Genomic DNA, 12817 nt, shown 5'->3' with positions numbered 1-12817 from the left:
GCCCCCTCCCCTGCCAGCTGGCTGATCCCCCACCCCCACCAACAACCGAGGAGGGAGGGAGGAGAGGGGAAGGGAAAGAGAGAGGAAGAAAAGTATCTCCTGAGAACCCTGCTCCACTCCAGGGACCGCTCACCCCAGCCTGGCCTTGCTCCACACTTCCCTGCCTGAGCTCTCCAAAGAAGTAAAACTGTTTGCAGATGACATGACACTATATGTAGAAAATCCTAAAGATGCTACCAGAAAACTAGAGCTCATCAGTGAACTCAGTAAAGTTGCTGGATACAAAATTAATACATAGAAATCTGTTGCATTTCAATACACTACCAATGAAATATCTGAAAGAGAAATTAAGGAAACAATTCCATTTACCATTGCATCAAAAAGAATAAAATACCTAGGAATAAGCCTACCTAAGGAGGCAAAAGACCTGTACTCCAGAAACTGTAAGATGCTGATGAAAGAAACTGAAGACCATACAAACAGATGGAAAGAATGGAGGTGGAGGAATCATGCTCCTGGTCTTCAGACTATACTACAAAGCTACAATAATTGAAACAGTATGGTACTGGCACAAAAATATATGGATCAATGGAACAGGATAGAAAGCTGAGAAATAAACCCATTTGTGGTCAATTAATCTACAACAAAGGAGGCAAGAATGTACAGTGGAGAAAAAAATCTCTTCAATAAGTGTTGCTGGGAAAACTGGACAGCTACATGTAAAAGAATGAAATTAGAAAACCTCACACTATGTACAAAAATAAACTCAAAATGGATTAAAGACCTAAATGTAAGACTGGATACTATAAAACTCCTAGAGGAGAACAGGCAGAACACTGACATAAATCGCAGCAATATCTTTTTGGATCCATATCCTAGAGTAATGGAAATAAAAATAAAGGGGACCTAATTAAAAGCTTTTGCAAAGGAAACCATGAACAAAACGAAAAGACAATCTACAGACTGGGAGAAAATATTTGCAAATGATGTGACCGACGAGATTAATTTCCAAAATATACAAATAGCTCATATAGCTTAATATCAAAAATTAAATCAAAGAACCCCAATCAAAGGAAGTCATGGCTTCTTTATCTGAATGACCAAGATGTTCTTTTACACTTCTTAGAACCCAGATTAAAACATAAGTCCATCAGATAAATGGAAGCAATTTTAAAAATAAAAAGAGGGATAGAAATTTCATTTGTATATACATGGGGGAAAAGTGTTATTTTTTTTAAAGATCAGAATTTTGCAAATTTTAAAAACTGTTCCATTTTCCATGTACTCCCTTAGGTTTACCAAATCAAACTCTCTACAATGAGTATGTCTAACACTGAACTGTTGTAAATTCTTATTTTCCTGTCGTCAATGGCCAAGTGCAGAGGTCATCAGGAGGTCAACTCTAATCCACCCATGGACATGGCAGCCTTGACTACTGATGTTCAAGCTAGACACCATCAGCAGAACCACATCTCCTAACGTGGGTGAATTTCTACTAGTAATCATGGATGGAAACAGGGAAATCAAAGGATATTCTCTATTGAGAATCAAAGTTGTAGATCCCTATCATGGGTTCATTACTTTGAATGTTTGACCCAAAACACATACATCTATTGCACCATGCCCAATTCTACTATCTTTATAAGATGCAGCCTTACAGTGAAAGAGAAACAGGTGCAACAGCAATATCTCATCCTCTCTGAAGCCCCTAGACTCAGAAGTTTTAAAGGCAAAAGAAAATCATACTTTTCCTGAACAAAAAGAGTAGAGGCATTTAAATTTAAATTTAAATTTGGAGTCTGTCCCATCCCTTAACTGTCACGTACACTCTCTTTCCACATAAGCCTGAGTTTAGGATGTGTTGTTCAGAGATTGTATTGTGATGAATGAAGTCTTTTTTTATTCTTTAAAAAATATTACTAATTTGTTAAAAAGTGATGGAGTGAGCATAATACTAAGTTTCACGATTTTTTTTTTACCAGAATACTGAGATGGACCACCTTGAAGTCCAGGTTTTTCATAAGAGTCTTTATTCAGTGACAGCATTAACTTCCCTATAAAGCAAATAATCCCCACAAAAGAAATGTTAAAAATATGACTCATGCTCGCTGACTAAAAGAAAGCAAGGCAAACTGAGCAGTTAGATATCAGTGTAATAAATTATATACGTGAATCTTACTGCAGCATTGTTTATAATAGTGAAACTGGATGTCATCAAATATCTATCAAAGAAGGAATAATTAGACAAATCATGGTATAAAAAATAATTAGGAATTAAGAATGAAGGGAAGAAAGACTTATTAATAACAATTGAATAAAGCAAAGCTTTCACAGGGAAATAAAGGAACAAAAAACAATTCAGACTTCATTTCTGGTTCAGCATGTGAAGAATTTGGAAGTTGCCATTCTAACAACAAGTAAAAAACTAAACAAACTGAAAATCAGTAAATTTTGTTAGATCTATCAAAGAATTGAGGTCACAGGCAAATTGCCGGCCCCCAAATCAGAGAGACAGACAGGTAGGTGCAAAGAATCTCATTTACTGAAGCAGAAATGTGCAAGCAGAAACCTCCATGGACACCAGGGAGGAAACCTGAACCGCGATTGACAAATTGCTGGAGGCTCAGTGCAGCAAGTGTAAGAGTTACAAACTCTAGGGGGGCCCAGTGTTAGGGAGGGTCTTAGAACCTCACCCACTTTTGTGAGTCTTAGCTTCAGAATTCCTACCAGATTCTCACTCTGAAAAATTGGAGACAGTGTGCTGCATGTCCAGCAGGGGAACAAGAAACTGTTTTGAAATAGGCCCACAACATTTTATTCTTCTTAATGAAGCCTGCCCTCAAGAGAATCTATTTTACCAGACCCTAAACAACTTGGGATTTAACAGAACATAACTGACCTGAAGGAAGAGAAATACCAAAATCCAGCCCTCTCTAGAGAAACCATATGAATGTAATACATGTAAGAAAAGCAGTGGCTAGAGAGCAAACCTTTATCCAGACCAAAGAACTCATGCCACGTGCTCACGAGGCTCTGCTCCGTGTCATCTTCCCTCTGGACTTGGGTTGATGGAGCAGTCTCTATCTGGATACTGCCTTTGCCAGGGAAAGAGGAAAATCATGCACTGGTTCTGAAGCGTGTGCTCACATTTCTTTCCCTGTTCATCAACCCCTTTGCCGCGACTGGAGAAACAAAGGGCAGGGCTGTATAATCCTCCAGTGAGAGGAGAGTGACAGCAAAGTGCATTGAATGTGGGTGAATTGTAATCCAGTTCCACACCACGCTTGAGATTTTTTGTTTTTGCAGTACGCAGGCCTCTTAACTGTTGTGGCCTCTCCCATTGCAGAGCACAGGCTCCGGACGCGCAGGCTCAGTGGCCATGGCTCACGGGCCTAGCCACTCCACAGCATGTGGGATCTTCCCGGACCAGGGCACGAACCCATGTCCCCTGCATTAGCAGGTGGACTCTCAACAACTGCGCCACCAGGGAAGCCCCCAGGCTTAATATTTTGATGTTTATCTTAGGAGCAGTGGAAAACCACTGAGTACATTTTCCATTTTTAATAAATCACCTGGCTGTAGTGAGAACAGAGTGGATGTGGGGAGAAACATTAGGAGGTCATTTCAGTTTTCCCGGGACAAAGGATAGTACTTTAGACCAGGGCCCTGGCAGTGGAACTGGAGAGAAACCAATAGACTTAAAGACAGGAGGACCTAGTGCTGTGCAAATGGAAGCAGAGGTGAGTGAACATATGGCCCCAGGAGGGTGGAAGAAACACAGCAGACCTGGCGTCTCATGTCTCACCAGCTGCAGCTCCAGTCTTCTGGAAAGACAGCTAATCCATTCTCTGTTCTTAGGTTCCCTGTTTTCTCATAAATCACCCTTCTTGCTTAAAAAAAAAAAACAGCATGATCTAAATAAAGGAGGGAACAAATGGATTGATTAATAGGGTGACCTGACAATAAGTGACAGAATGACCAGGGGTATTAATTGACATCCCCAAATGTTCAGAGTGAAGAGAAACTAGACTCGTCCAGAAGAAAACAGTCTCCCCTCTGAGCCTGCCTCACAGGGATCCCTCCCTTCCCCACCAACACATCAGGGGTCTCTGTTCTTCCAGGGAGCCATGACCAATTTCATCTGTGACAGAGAAAGGGAAGCAGAGAGGGAGGTGGATGATGGATGGACTCCATGGAACCTCCACACCATCCTCTCCTCCCCTCCATGTGGCCTCCCTCTATTTCCCTTTGAGAGCCCCAAACTTGACTTCAAGTGGGAGAACTTGGGAATCACAAATGCCCCAAAAGATTTTCTGGGGCAGCAGCAGCATTGGGCAAGCTCATAGGGACCTAGAGCTGGGGGTCTTCACAGGCACGGAAAGAGCTGATCCTCCTCTGCCCTGGGTGCTCTCAGCAGCCATGAAGGGGAAGGATTTAGATGCACAGCTGTGTGATTGTGGACTCAACTCAGCCCAGCTCTGCCATGGGAGAGTTGTGGCTATTTTCCACGGTGCTCATCGGCTGACTCAGCTGGAGAGACATGTTCTAAGACCCAACCACAGCATGTCAGAGCTGAGGGGGCTCCAGGAACTCATTTTCCCCAGTGCCTCTTCAGATGAGAAAGCAGAAGCCCAGAAAGGAGGAGAAATTCCTCAGGGCCACACGGTGGGTGGCAGAGCGGGACTGGAAGCTCACCTCCAGATGCTTCATCACACAAAACTTGTTCCCTTTTGGAGGCTCCTGGGTGATACCCACTACTCAGAACAACTAAGAGTCCTGAGAACCCATAGCAGCGTGTAGTAGGTGCTCAGTGGATGTTTGTTGACTGAATAAATGATTGTAACGGGACACAGAAACCAAGCCTTGAGGCTGGAAGGGGATCCCCAATCCTCCCTCTTTTTTTTTTATTATTTTTTTATAAATTTATTTATTTATTTTTGGCTGCTGTTGGGTGTTCATTGCTGCGCACAGGCTTTCTCTAGTTGGGGCGAGCGGGGGCTACTCTTCGTTGCAGTGCGCTGGCTTCTCATTGCGGTGGCTTCTCTTGTTGCGGAGCACGGGCTCTAGGCGCGCAGGTGTCAGTCGTTGCGGCACGCGGGCTCCAGAGCGCAGGCGTCAGTAGTTGTGGCTCGCGGGCTCTAGAGCGCAGGCTCAGTAGCGCACGGGCTTAATTGCTCCGCGGCATATGGGATCTTCGCGGCAGGGTTCGAACCCGTGTGCCCTGCATTGGCAGGCGGATTCTTAACTACTGCGCCACCAGGGAAGTCTTGCTCATTTTTGGTGTTGGTGGGTGAAACGGGGCTTGGGAAGAGAAGAAATGCATCATGAATTCTTTTGTAAACAGAGAACAAAGGAGTATGGGAGGAGGATGTGAGCAGGTACCTCCCAGGAAACTGAGCACAGAGGACGCAGCAGCTGGTCCCTCACCCCTGCTCTCTCCGTATCACCCTGTCTCCCACCCCATACAAAGGGTGAACAGCCAGCAAGTTTCCCGGAGAGGATGGTCACATGACCTCGACCTAGCCAATCAGCATGTTTCATCCTCCCTGGCCACCGTGATTGGCTCAGGGGTGGGCTAGTGACCAATCAGGGCTCAGGGTGGGGCCTTGTGCTGGAATCCTGGGGAAGAGAAGCTGTGTTTTGCTTGCCCAGCCCGCGGTAGCTGGAGGGGACGCGAAGTGAGCCCGCAGCAGCTGGTGCGAGGTCAGTCCGGGGCAGTTGGAGGGGACTTGACCTCAGCCTGTGGCAGTTGGTGGCCGTCTTGTTCCCATCAAGGTAGAGCCGCCTGCGTGAGGATGACACCAGTAAGCAGAACCCAGAGGCGGGGAGAGACCGTTTCTGCTGACGTCCGTGAGCTCCAGGTGCAGCCCTGCCGTAAGCCGTCCACCTGTGGACTTAGTTACGTAAGTCATTCTCTCGTGCTTGTTTGTTAGCCTGTTTGAGCCACTTTGGGTTTTCTGTCCAGCTGGCTAAGTGGAGACCCTGGAACCGCAACTGTGTGGGTTTCGTCTAGCTTCACGGAAGAACTTCCAGATAACACTGGAGACTCCAGTTTAATCTGGAGATCCGAATGGATTCAAGCGGTATCTATTGGGGCCAGCTATAAATTCTAGGATCACCCAAATTAGTCCTCACAGAATTAGTCCCATTAAGGTAGCAATCCATGTCCCCGTTTAGAGGACAAGACTGGGGCTCAGAGCAGGGAGGTAACTGGGCTACAGTGAGGAAGTGTGGAGCCAGACAGAACCCCCAGATCCCGCTGCTTGAACTCTGGGGAAGCCACATGGTATGGCTTGTTCTTTAGACGGGGCTAAGGTACCCAGCAGTGCTTGGGCCAAAGTGACTCCCCAGGCATTTTGATGGCTGGAGGCTTCTGGCCATGGTCGGGGTGGGGTGAGGTCCCTGAGGCTCTGAAGGCCCACGGTGTGCAGGCTCGGGGGCACAGAGAGGAGAAGGCAGAGGCCTGCCCCGGAGGTGTTCGCAGACCAAATATGGATGGGCCAGACAGGCAGACAGGGTACCATAGCGCCTGAGCTGCTTTCACAGGTGAAGGGTGGGGGGCTTTTATTTCTCTATGGGACAAAGCTCTTAGCTTCACATTGAGTCCCATTAGGGACATAAATAGTGTCCCTTTTCATGCCCTTCAGTATAAGAGGCCACCCCAAAACTTCCCCTCCCTTCCCCTTGTCAAGGCCTCCACACAGGCGAGCAGGGCTCTTTTAATGCAGTTCTGCAGATTTTTTGAGCTAAGGATTTAGAATAACGAGGCAAGGAGGGCCCTGCCCCACAGGAGGGCAGGGTGGGCAGGTGGTGACGAGTAACCTGTACAACCTCAGCCGGCTGAAGTGTCAGCAGCAGCAGGAGAGCAGCAGCCAAGCGCTGAGTGGGTGCAGAATCAGTGGATTCAATGTGTTCATCCAGCAGCCTCTGGGATGGTGGGCCCTGGAGCACAACTCTAAGTGTGGAAGAGGGAGGGTCCCCAGTGCCTGGACCCCCACCTTCTAGAAATCTGGGTTGAGATGTGACTTTGAAATCACAACACGGGTTTAAAGCTGGCTCCAACACTTGGGCCTCCGTTTTCTCATCTGTAAAATGGGAATATTGAAGTCTCTCCCTCTTAGGGTGGGGAGGGGATTAAATGGGATGACAGGTAGAGCACAGGGGCTGGCTGGGCTGAGCGTGCACCCAGGCACGCTGTTGTTGCTGCTAAACCACTGTCTTCCGGGCCAGGGTCGGCACACTCTTCCCAAAAATTATTTCCCAGCCCTCTGCTGTTGTAGAGCAAACGCAGCTTCGGCAACAGGTTGTCCACGCTCTCACCCCTGATTGCCGAGATATAGATATTGGGTATGATTGTCACATAACACTGTTAGTTTTAGGTGTCCAGCATCATGATTTGATATAGGTACCTATTATGAAATGATCACCACAGTAAGTTTAGTTACCATCACCACCACACACAGCTACAGATTATTTTTCTTGTGATGAGAACTTTGAAGATCTTCTCTCTTAGCAACTTTCACATACACAGCACAGTGATGCTGACCACCGTCACTTTGCTGTACATACATCCCCAGGGCCTGTGTATCTTCCAGCTGGAAGTTTGTGCCTTTTGACCCTCTTCGCCCATTTCACCAGCCCCCTCAACACCCAGCCTCTGGTAATGGCCATCCTGTTCTCTGTTTCTATGAGTTTGGTTTATTTTTTCAACTCTGTGAGTGAGGTTGTAAGTATCTTTCTCTGTCTGACTTATTTCACTTAGCGTAATGCCCTCAAGGTCCATCCTTGCTGCAAATGGCAAGATTTCCTTCTTTTTTATGGCTGAGTAAGATTCCATTATATATATAATTTTTATATATATATATGTGTGTCACATTTTCTTCACCCATTCATGTGTCGATGGACACCTAGGTTGTTTCCATGTTACTGAACACAAGTCCATGTGCCCGATGCACAGTGAAGCCAAACAAACACCAGAGTGAAGCAGAGAAAGGTTTATTGTAGGGCCAGCAAGGAGACGAGTGGCTCATGACCCCCAAATCCCGAACTCCCCAGAGGGTTTCAGCAAAGCATTTTTAAAGGCCAGGTGAGGGGGGGCGGGTCACAGGGTGTGTGATCAGCTTGTACACGACTCTCTGATTGGTCGATGGTGAGGTGTCACAGGGGTTAACTTTATCAGTCCTTAGGTGCCAGTAGGTCTGGGGGCTCATGATCATCAAGTAGTTAATTTTTTCCACTTGGTGGGGGTTTTAGCATCTGAAAAACTCAGGAAACATGCGTGAGATACTATTATCTGGCTACTTCAGAGAGGAGCTACAGCAGAGAATATGGGGGAGGGGTCTGTCCCGGGAAGGCCCCATAGGGTCCTGCTCGGTTACATCCATATCTTGGTTACTGTAAATAATGCTGCAGTGAACTGCCTTCCACGTCCACTCCAGGCCTGCAGCCCTGCTGGCAGCATAAAGCCGGTCGTGAAGGACACAGGCAGTGGGGCCTGGGTGATAGCAGGGCTTCCCTGCTCCTTCTATGCGCCTCAGTGTCCTTGGCTGTAACAGAGTAACAGGGCCTCCAGGAAAACTCAGAAAGACCCTGCTCTGTGACCTTGGGCAGCCACTGCCCTCTCTGTGCCTCAGTGTCCTCGTCTGTAATGGAGAACTAGTAACAGGACCCCCTCCCAGAAGAGCGCGCTAAGACCAAGCTCTGAGACCTTGGGAGGACAGTGAACTCTCAGTGCCTCAGTGTTCTCATCTGCAGTAGAGAACTTGTAACAGGCCCCAGGGGGGCTCACTAAGAACCTGCTCTGTGATGTTAGGCAGCCACTGCCCTCTCTGTGCCTCAGAGACCTCATGTATAATAAAGAACTTGTAACTGGGCTGCAGGAGGACTCACTAAGGCCCTGTTCTGTGATCTTGGGTGGCCCCTTCCCTCTCTCTGGCTCAGTGTCCTCATCTGTATTAAAGGACTAGTAACAGGCACTCCAGGAAGGCTCCCTAAATCCTGCTGTGTGACCTTTGGTGGCCCCTGCCCTCTCTGTGCCTCAGTGTCCTCATCTAGAATAGAGAACTAGTAACAGGGCCCCAGGAGGGCTCACTGAGAGCTGCTCTCATCAGCTGCCCCATCATTACAGAGGAAGGGGGAAGGAGGCCTGCTACAGGTACAGGATTACATCCCTCTACTCCCCACACCTTCTGAGCCGTTGTGCATGCAGTTCCACCAAACACACCTGGCCCCTGTTCCCCCAGGTCACATGGCGGTGATGCTCCAAGGCCACCCCAGGCACCTGACCTCCCCTCCCCGTCAGATGTAGTCTCCTTCCTCCTTGAAGCCCTTGACATCACTGCCTTCTCATCTGGTTTATTTGGTCCCTTGTGGTCAGATGCCCAGGCTCCCCCCATGCCCCAGGCTCCCATGCCAGGACCAAGTACACAGCAGGTGCTCAATACAGGTTTAGGGCTGCAGGGAAGCCTCACTCACTCTCCTGCACAGGGATTCTCCTCTGGGGGAGGTCAACTCCAGCTCTTCAGCACGAAGGGCAAGCCTAGTCTGGTGGGTAGAGGGCTGAATCAGTGTGTGTGTGTGTGCGCGTGCGCGTGCGCGTGTGCGCGCATGTGTGCACGCGAGCACGAGTGGTCTCAAAGCTCCAGCTGCCGAAGATCTGCTGAAGGAAAGGGCAATCCCAGAAGAGCCCTGTTCCCTCCATACCCTGACCCGGGGGCTGCTTCCTGGGGATGAAACTGTCCCCTGAACATCAGTGAGGAGGCACTGGGCAGGGGTGGGCACGTGGGCACAGAGGCTGTGCAGTGACAGGGCATCCAGCCTGGACTCTGCCTCAGGGTGGCTGCCCAGCCCACCCTTGGTCTTAAACCAAGGGCCTCGAACTAGGGCTCAGGGGCAAGTCTAGATTTTTTTAATTAATTCTAACATTTAAAAACTAGAAGATTTCGGGCTTCCCTGGTGGCGCAGTGGTTGAGAGTCCGCCTGCCGATGCAGGGGACGTGGGTTTGTGCCCCGGTCTGGGAAGATCCCACATGCCGCGGAGCGGCTGGGCCCGTGAGCCATGGCCGCTGAGCCTGCGCGTCCGGAGCCTGTGCTCCGCAACGGGAGAGGCCACAACAGTGAGAGGCCCGCGTACCGCAAAAAAAAAAAAAAAAAAAAAAAAACTAGAAGATTTCAGGCAAAAACCCAGGCTTCGAGCTTTGTTAGTTTGTTAGTTTTGATATGAAGTGAGAAGTTCTGGCCTCCTGGGTGACGTTCCTTCTGGGCAAAGCTCTTCTGGGGCTGAGTGGGAGCCCTATCTGGACGGAGCTTGTGTCCCCAACTCATCACAGTCCCCACCCCCCCTAAGATTCCCCCGGGCCCAGGCATTCCCCCAGCCTCTCCTTGCCTGGCCCCTGGAGACATCTGAGTTTGCAGTCCTCCCTCCAGCCCTCACTGCTTCACAAGGCACATGAGGACCACAGTCATGTGGAGCCTGCCCTGAACGCCGGGCGGACAGGATAAATGGGCTGAGAGTGTAGCCTTCAAAAGAGGGGTTCCTCGCATGTCCTCTGAAGGCAGCCAGGAAGGGGTGGGAGTGGGAGAGGCCCAGGGCCATGGGCTCTGGAAAGTGTCCCTTGGATACCCCGTCTTCTGGCTCCAAAGCTGCCCCCTAACCTCTGCCCTTCTCCCACCCCCTCATGCATCGCTGCACCCAGGCTTTCTGCAAACCCTGGCCATGCCGAGGCCCGCTTCAAGGGTCAGCCCTGAAGGTCACAGCCACAGGCCCCCGGCCCTGCTTCTCCTCTGGCAGGTCCAGCAGCTGACTGTCGCTGTGGGGTGGCCACTGCCAGACCCCTTTACAGTGAGAGACGGAGGCTCCCAGGGCATAAGGGACTCGCCCAGGGTCACGCAGACTTAGAGCTTATAACCAAGGTCTGCTGGTCTCTCAGCTGGTCCTGAGAAGCAGACCATGTCCCGGGGCATCAGGTCATCCTCAGGCCGTGACAACCAGGAGAGGTGAACGCAGAACGGGTGAGTGGGTCACAGTGGGACGGGTGCCCCGGGCAGGCAGGGCCAGGGACAGGCCCTCAGAAGAGCAGGGTCTTGAAGGGTGAGGGCATTGCTGCTGGTGAGTAGAGGAGAGGGGCTCCTGCTGGAGGCCCAGTCATGTGAGGGCCTGCAGGTGTGATGCAGCGTGGGATTCAGGCTCCTGTGTTGAGGCGGGAGCAGCAGGAAGTGACAGGAGGTGACCCTGGGAGCCCCTGGACTCACCTCCTCCTGCCGTGACCTCCTCCTCTCTCTCCCCGCCTCCCCTCTGCCTGCCCTGAGGCCCAGCCCCAGAGCCGTCTCCTCCTCCGCGTCCTGTGTTTCCATCCTGTCCAGTCTCTGCTCAGGCATGACAAGTGGATCCCACTGCTGAAGTGGTGACTGAGTTTCTCACTACTGAGGGGCACCGTCGTGACACGGCTTCCAAGTTAAAAAAAATTAAAATTGAAGGAGGTGGGGGAGGAAGGTGCAACTGAGGTCAGCGCGGGAGCTTGAGACCCAGATGAAGGGGGGCAGGGGGGCAGCAGACCGGGACTGAGGGCGTCTGGATGTTCACTAACTGGGGTCTTCAGGGCAGAGACAGTCATGCTCACTACACAGCCGCCTGGTGCCAGACACTGCTGGGCCCAGGGAGGCCAACCAGTAAACACGCACTGACTTGACCCGCATTCACCCGTTTCCACTTTATTTTTTTTTTTGTATTTTTTTTAACATCTTTATTGGAGTATAATTGCTTTACAATGGTGTGTTAGTTTTTGCTTTATAACAAAGTGAATCAGTTACACATATACATATGGTCCCATATCTCTTCCCTCTTACATCTCCCTCCCTCCCATCCTCCCTATACCACCCCTCTAGGTGGTCACAAAGCACCGAGCTGATCTCCCTGTGCTATGCGGCTGCTTCCCACTAGCTATCTACCTTACATTTGGTAGTGTATATATGTCCATGCCACTCTCTGGCTTTGTCACAGCTTACCCTTCCCCCTCCCCATATCCTCAAGTCCATTCTCTAGTAGGTCTCTGTCTTTATTCCTATCTTACCCCTAGGTTCTTCATGACATTTTTTTTTCTTAAATTCCATATATATGTGTTAGCATACGGTATTTGTCTTTCTCTTTTTGACTTACTTCACTCTGTATGACAAACTCTAGGTCTATCCTCCTCATTACAAATAGCTCAATTTCATTTCTTTTTATGGCTGAGTAATATTCCATTGTATATAGGTGCCACATCTTCTTTATCCATTCCTCTATCGATGGACACTTAGGTTGTTTGCATCTCTCACATAATATGGTGTATCATGTTGATTGCTTTGCCTATATTGAAGAATCCTTGCATTCCTGGAATAAACCCCACTTGATCATGGTGTATGATCCTTTTAATGTGCTGTTGGATTCTGTTTGCTAGTATTTTGTTGAGGATTTTTTCATCTATGTTCATCAGTGATATTGGCCTGTAGTTTTCTTTCTTTGTGACATCCTTGTCTGGTTTTGGTATCAGGGTGATGGTGGCCTCGTAGAATGAGTTTGGGCGTTTTCCTCCCTCTGCTATATTTTGGAAGAGTTTGAGAAGGATAGGTGTTAGCTCTTCTCTAAATGTTTGATAGAATTCGCCTGTGAACCCATCTGGTCCTGGGCTTTTGTTTGTTGGAAGATTTTTAATCACAGTTTCAATTTCAGTGCTTGTGATTGGTCTGTTCATATTTTCTGTTTCTTCCTGAATCAGTCTTGGCAGGATGTGCATTTCTAAGAATTTGTCCATTTCTTCCAGGTGTCCATGTTATTGGCATA

Source organism: Lagenorhynchus albirostris, chromosome 1 (genome assembly GCF_949774975.1).
Source record: "Lagenorhynchus albirostris chromosome 1, mLagAlb1.1, whole genome shotgun sequence".
Lineage (NCBI taxonomy): Eukaryota > Metazoa > Chordata > Mammalia > Artiodactyla > Delphinidae > Lagenorhynchus > Lagenorhynchus albirostris.
This window is presented reverse-complemented; position numbering follows the sequence as displayed.